At 33.9% G+C, this 7,714-nt stretch overlaps 1 pseudogene; it reads left to right on the forward strand.

Annotated features, from left to right (window-relative positions):
• Positions 1-382: 382 nt before the first annotated feature.
• Positions 383-5,821, forward strand: LOC149186674 (uncharacterized; annotated as a pseudogene).
• Positions 5,822-7,714: the final 1,893 nt, after the last annotated feature.

The raw sequence follows: 7,714 nt of genomic DNA on the forward strand, positions 1-7,714 counted from the left end.
ATATGGCTCTGTTGGTGTTAATTTTCCCACTCTTCCTTGCCTGACTCGATTTCGATAATGAAGTTAAGAGTTCTAGAAATCACTCCAAGGTCTATAGGGCAGCTGAATTACCTCCAAAGTATTTCCATATGGAGCCACTCCAAATCAGTCACTGTTGAAAGGTTGTCGGATGAATTTTGTCATCTGCGCTCTTTGAAATACTTAATTTTCAAAGGGTTCTCAAAATTGGTCTCTCTACTTGTTTCATTTGGAGAGCTAAATAGCTTATAGCTAATGGATTTGGAAGGTGCCTCCTCTTTTCTCATCCTTCCAAATTCATTTGGCAATTTAACTCAACTCAAACATCTTTCATTGAGGGGTTGTGAGAATTTTACCATCCATAATGGAACTCTTGGAGATATTAAAAAGCTGGAATCAACCCTCCAATTATCCCAAGGAAGGCGATGATGTTTTGCTCTAGTGGTGTAAGAAAAAGAGGCCTTGAGGCCACAAAAATGCATCCAAAAGTTTTTTTTTTTTTATTGTTAATGGAAAAACCTGTGAGCAATTTAAGAAACCGACGTTTCGGACTAGCTAGGTGAGTCCATCATCAGGGCAATGAGATCTGAATTATGAGAAGAGAGAGTCGAGAAAATAAGCTATTAATAGAAGAATCGAAAGATATCTCTTAGCTTGTAATGTCGGCTGGAAGATTTACATTTAAAAATTAATTAATTCAATTTAATTTCAATAATTTTTTTTTTTTTTTTTTTTTTATTTATTTATTAATTTATTTTTATTTGTTTATATATATTTATATATTTATTTTATTTTAAATTTCAAAATTGAAATAAGTTAATAAATAAGTTTTATTTAAAAGATTTATATGTAAATATTTTATATGTTATTCATAATAATGTTATTTGTTTTGAAATAATTGCAAATGAAGAAATTTAAACTAACCTAAAATATGGATTAAGTTAATAAATTAATTTAATTTAATTTTTATTTATTATGTTTATTTATTTATTAATTTATTTATTTTTCTTTTATTTATTATGTTCCATTTATTTATTTATTTATTATTATTATTAATATTATTATTTATTTTATTTTATTAAATTGCAGTTAATAAATAATTTTTTATTTAAAAGACTTATATATAACTAATATTATTTTATGTTTTTTATTATTTATTTTGTTTTTTCAAATTATGTGAGATATAATATAAAAGAGTTGTTTGTTTTGAAATAATTTTAATTGGAGAAAATTAAATTAATAAAAATTGGATTAAATTAATAAATTAATTAATTTCATAAATATATTATATTATATGTTATTTAAAATTATGTGATATGCTGTATAAGTGAGATCTTTACTTAGAAATGATTTAAGAAGAAGAGATTATTATATGCATTAATTTATATAATTTAATTAAATAAATTATGAATTGTTAAATGTAGGGTTGAATTGGATTAGTTTAAGATTTATTTTTTCATTTTATTTAATAAGGGTTTCCAGGTACTACTTAGTTTAAGACCATCATCCCTATTCATGTTATTAGAGGATTTCTCAATTTCGATTGCCTCTTTAATTCTTCTTTTTAAATAGTGGTCTTCTTTATGGATTAATTTAGCTTGTTCCATACATATATAGTGAGAAGAGGAACAAGCATGCTCTGCAAGACCTGATTTATCTGACCTATTTCTAGAAATATCATTAATGTGTTCTTTTAATCTTATTCCAAAGGATCTCCCTGTTTCCCCTATATAAACTTTACCGCAAGAACAGGGAATTGAATACACACCTTTGTGATTTTTTGGGTCTATAGCGTCTTTAGCAGACTCAAGCATGTTTTTTATGGTGTTGGGGGGCGTGAAGGCAACCATAATGTTATGTTTAGCGAGAACTCTGGCAATTTTATCAGTGATACCTTTAATATAGGGTAAGGAGACTCTAGGGTTATCACGAGTTTTTCTTATTTGTTTATTGGTAATGGAGTCTTTAATTATTTTATGGATAGTGTGGTTTTGATAGCCATTGTTTAAAAAGACTTCATGGAGATGGACAAGTTCTTCTTCTAAATGTTCCGGGTCAGAGATTCTAGAGGCTCTGGTGGTTAGGGTTTTGATGACACCAATTTTTTGTTTAGGATGGTGGTGGGAGTTTGCATGAAGATACCTGTCAGTGTGTGTCTGCTTTCTGAAGACTTGGTGGCTAAGTTTACCATTTTTCTTGGTAAGGAGGACATCTAAGAAGGGGAGCTGGTTGTCTTTTTCAATTTCAATGGTGAATTTTATGTGTTTAGAGAGGCTATTTATATGAGATAAAAATTCCTTCAGCTTATCCAAACCATGGCTCCATTTAGCAAAAATGTCATCTACATATCGCTTCCATTCTTCAGGGGTAAAGGGGAAAGACTTAAGGGCCATTTGCTCAAAGTGTTCCATGTAAAGATTGGCAATCAATGGTGATAATGGGGAACCCATTGCAACACCATGAGTTTGCTCATAAATTTTTCCCTTAAAACTGAAGTATGAGGATTTAAGACAAATACTTATAAGTTCCACTGTTTCAAGGTCTGTGATTTTCTTCAAAACTTCTAGGGCTTCATCCACAGGAATCATAGTGTAAAGAGACACCACGTCAAAGCTAACCATTAGGTCATTGTCATTAAATTCTAGGTTTTTAATCCATTCTATGAAGGAAGCGGAATCTTTGATGTAAGAGGGAGTATTACCGCATAAAGGTCTAAGTTTGCTTGCTAGATATTTAGCTAACCAATAAGTGGGAGATCCTATAGTGTTTACTATAGGTCTTAAAGGGACACCAGTTTTATGGATTTTAGGAACTCCATAAATTCTAGGGATAATGGCATTGTTAGGAATTAATCTTTTCTTAATGGTGGCATCAAGAGAGGAGCTTTTAATTTTGTCACTTACTTGGCGAAGAATTTTGCTGCTAGCGTCTTTGTTCAAAACTCTATAACAGCCACTATTGTTTAAGTGATCTTCCATTTTATGCTCATAATCAGTCCTATTCATGATAACCGTGGCATTACCTTTGTCGGCTTTTAAGATTATAATGTTTTTGTTATTCTTGATGTTTTTTAGGGCTATGGCTTCTTCTTTGGATATGTTGCTAGGGGGAGGTCTGGCATTTCTAAGAATTCTGGAAACATCTTGTCTTATTTCCTCAGCTGTATTTTGGTCATTGTTTTTTATAATTACTTCAATATTACTTATGATGTCTGATATAGGAATTTTGGCTGGGGATAATGCAAAATTTAAACCCTTTTCCAGAAGCAGGAATTTTGGCTGGGGATAATGCAAAATTTAAACCCTTTTCCAGAAGCAGCTTTAGGTTGTCATCTAACACTAGCTGTGAAAGATTAACTACTATAGACTTTTTGCTAAGGGAGTTAAGCGAATTTGACGTGTTCTTGATGAGACTGCAGGCAGCAACGTGGGCAGCAGCGCTATTTTGTTGAGATGAGCTAATAGTGGAATTATTACAGGTCGATCCATCTTTAGCTATCCCAGAAGACTTCAACGTTTCTTGCTGCGTGGAGACCAGTTCTGGAATTTTCTGCGTAAGGACGAGATCCTTAGACTGCGCAGAAGCGTTGAGATGCTCCTGCGAAGGGACGAGACCATCACACTCAGCAGAAACGTTAAGGTATTCCTGTGTAGGGATGAGATCATCGAACTGCGCAGATGAGTTAAGAAAATTCTGCGTATTGCTGATGGAGGGACTGCTGCTCGAGGGACTGCTGCTCAGGTCCAACATATTGCATGCTACATTGATGTTCTGCGCCTCGTTGCTGGAGGTACTACTGTTTCGGTTGGAAAAAGTGTGCTGACCCTGCGTGCTGCCTGTATCTCGGATGTTAGGTTTGGGAAGGGCGCACGGCATATGGCCATGTAAAGGGGAATAAACAGAATTACTAATGAGTTTGCAGTTTCTTAGAGAGTTAAGTTTTCTGGTTTTATTGGCCAGAGTAAATTCAAGAAATCTCTCGGCTTTGGCATAAGTGAGGGCATCTAGGTTTCGCCAGAGATCATAGCTAAGAGTAGAAGACAGTAAAAGGTGTAGACCCAGAAGATTTTTAGAAGTTTTAATCAATTGAAATCTGGCAAATTTAATTTCATGTTTTATGAGGGTTTTGCTAAGATCATTAAAAAGAGAAATGTTACGACCACGATTAAGAGGATGGCTGCATCTGGCGAAATTAGGAGTGAGGTTTTCATCCCTGCATTGCTTTAGAAATATTAGATTGGATAGGACTCTCGCTCTTGACATTCTCATCTTCTCAAAATTTAGAGCATTGTTCAATATGTCCCTTCCATGGTGGGACTTAATGGTGTTAAAGAGAGAATCCATACAGGCTGGTAGAATTTTTAAAGTTTGATGGGGGACTCTAGCATTCAGGGTAGGAAATACATACAAGTAGGACACCATGCTTCGAAATTTGAAAAACAGAAAGTTCTTGTAAAATCCCATGTAACGGTTTATTCAAGGAGCACCACTTTAAGTCGTTGCACTGGGCTTCGGGATCATAGCCATGGATTCATCAAAAGGTTAGTTGATTTGCACTTCCATAAACCAACAACTAATCTTCTTCAATTTAAATTTAAGGTCTGGGTTGGTACCATGTAGTCATTGAGTATTAATATATATGTTGAGACACTTTATTGGTTTCAGTTTTTTTGTTTTCTCTTGTTTTGGATTTACCTTTGTCATCAGACACGCCCAATTTATTTATGTATTTGATAGACTAAAAATCAACTCTACGAGGAATTCTGAAGATTTAAATGGTTCCCACCTTCTAAACAAGGGTCTTCAGCAAAAGGTTGATATACATTCATCATCTTCTGTAGAGAAACATGTCGAAGGAGTTGGTTTCTTCTGTCCAAATGCCATTGGGACCACCAGAGTATCTAAACATGTAAAAAAATTTAGTTTCTTTAGTCCAAACGCCATTGGGACCACTAGAGTATCTGATGCAAACCAAAATTCCACAACATCTGATACATAGGCTTCCATGCCTCCAAAGAAGATAGATATGGAAACATTTGAATGGACAAGATCTTTGCTGCAATTGTCTTGGAAAGAAAATGAGGATGCTTTTCTTATCATGAAAGGCACAAAGCTTTCCCAGCGTCCCAAAAAGCGACCAAAATATGTTGAAAAGGCTCTACAAGTAGGAAATACATTGGCCACAACATCTGATACAGAGGCCTATGCACCTCTAGAGAAGAAAGATATGGAAACATTTGAATCACCAAGAGATTTGCTGCAATTGTCTCCGAAAGAAAATGAGGATGATTTTCTTATCATGAAAGGCACAAACATTTCCTAGTAACCCAAATATGTTGAGAAGGTTCTACGGGTAGGAAAGACAGTGGAAACATATTATCAATTTATTGTCATTATGTTTTCTTTATATACACAAACATGGAAGGAAGGAGGGTTTGTATCTAACATGTTTTTTGTTTCTGTTACCATATAATTGCTTTCCTAGAAGTCTTCGATTTATCAAGGGGATGCTGCGAAGTTAGAGAGAAAAAATGTACTAAGAAGGTTTGTTTTCTCCTTGTTGCTCTTTTCTGCCTTTTTTTATAATGATTTTATGAACCATATGTATTTCATTTGTAGATTTGGGTCACTTCTAGTGTGGGCCTTTCTTGTTTGGCAAGCGTTTTATTTTTTTGTGTTCTATCTTTTCATATTATGAAGAGACTCAAATGATTCCATATTTTTGGTTATATTTCTACTACAGAAACCAAGGGGTCTAAAGGCAATGTAATTTTAAGACAATGATTCAGACTGGTGTGGCTAGGCATGGACAAATATCTAAGTTCTACCACTTTTTCCATGCTTTTCATTGTGCAGACTATTTTCTCTTTAATTCATCGGATCCCAGCTAAGTCTTTGTACTCTGTAAAATGTTGGTAGATTGATTTCAAATTTTTTGGGCAGAGTTTTGTTAGAAAGCTACTCCGCAGTTGCGATTAATGTCAGATTTACTTTGCTATCTATTTCCAATAATATGGTAATATTTTCTTTGAAAATCTTGTGTAAAGCCTACGTCTATAGGTATGTATGTCAATGGGGCCATAAGTTGCCTTCCAACCTACAGGGAATGAGTTATGGCACAATCATTCAAGACAATGAGAATGGCTTCTTGTATTTACTTCTGGATTTGTAGAGATTTTGAACAATAAATTCATTCTATCTCAAAATCATTTCATCTTTGTGTTTAGCAACTCGTTGTCTTATAAGCAAGGCAATTCTTTGCAAATCTGTTGGGAGATTTGTTGTATGATATTCATTTCACAGGTTAAAAACATAAATTGTAGGAAACTATTGTGAGGATCAACTAATTGTTTATCCAATGACACTTTTTTGTTACACAGATATTTATTGATGAACAATAAGCCTATGTTTTACCTATTATGGTTTGGTTGTAATTTGTCTATGGTAAGCTTGGAAAAATGAGACTGTGATGCCAACCTTCTGAAGCAATATAACTTTGTAGTTTGTAATTAAATGTACCTTTGGGATTTTTTTTATAAGTCTTCAGTGTCATGGACAACTTGGGCCCTTCAATTGCAAAGAAAAACTTGAAGCATACAAAGTAGACTATGTTAATCAACATTAGTACCTACTTAACCTACTAGCACTTTGAGAGTAAGCATCCATCCTCCTTGCCAAGGACATCAGGTTCCCTTGCAGTTTCAGAAGGGACTGTTGTCCCCCATGGGCCTGCCAATTCTTGATTGGATTTTGTTTAAGTTGTGCTGCAAAAATAAAGACATTTGAACATGGATTAGGTATCCCTTCATTATCCAATCTCTCCCACAATGTCACCTCCCCTCTTCTACCATTTGTTGGCATCGTGCATCCATGTAAACATCATAAAGAGATTAAGTATACAATATTTAGCATCCTTTGTTATGTTTCCTATTCAGAAGCTGAGCTATTGCATGGAGGGCATGTTAGAGAGTAATAAATATAGAAGTCCAGCAAAGCTATTGCAACTTGTATTATCCCAAGTGACGTTTTGGCTTGAGAAGCATTACTATGATTTCAATAGCTAATTAAAGGTTCTTTCTCGAAAATGTTGAGTTGCAGTTTTTGCCTTGTGATATATTACATTTCAATTTTTAAGTCATAGGTATCTCTCGAAATACTAGGTTTTATTTATCCTATTTTAACCATAATTTTGAGAGAAACTAAGGCAAAAGTATTTTCATAGAGAACAATTTTGTAATAACCTAAAAAGGTTTGCATATTTAACTTCTTTACTTTAATATATGTTTCTTTGCATTGTTTCTGATTAACTATGTTGTGAGTTTAATCCATCACTATTCTACAGAGATTAGCATATCTTTCTTTGGCACGCTGTTGTCTGGCAGCGATATGATAAAATTTGCACTGTTTGGTTGTCCAAGTGTCGAAAATAAGGATGTTTTTGCTGCAAAATGATTATGCTTTCTCTTCAGTATCATGCAAGGCATTGTAAGTTGAGTTTTGTGGTATAATTTTCTCCGATTTTCTACTTCAACTTGTTGATTTGTATTCTAGACACTGTTTTTTAGTACTTTATCACATTGTAATATTTTTTTTTGAGTTATTCATTTTTAGTTAGGAGTTGATTATAGTGAGTACTTCGTCACATTGAATTATCATCGTTGATTTTGATTCTCCATTTGAATATGGTCAGGCTTTC

Source organism: Pinus tabuliformis, chromosome 3_1 (genome assembly GCF_031772625.1).
Source record: "Pinus tabuliformis cultivar Carrire ecotype Pingquan chromosome 3_1, CPIR1, whole genome shotgun sequence".
NCBI classification, from domain to species: Eukaryota; Viridiplantae; Streptophyta; class Pinopsida; order Pinales; family Pinaceae; genus Pinus; species Pinus tabuliformis.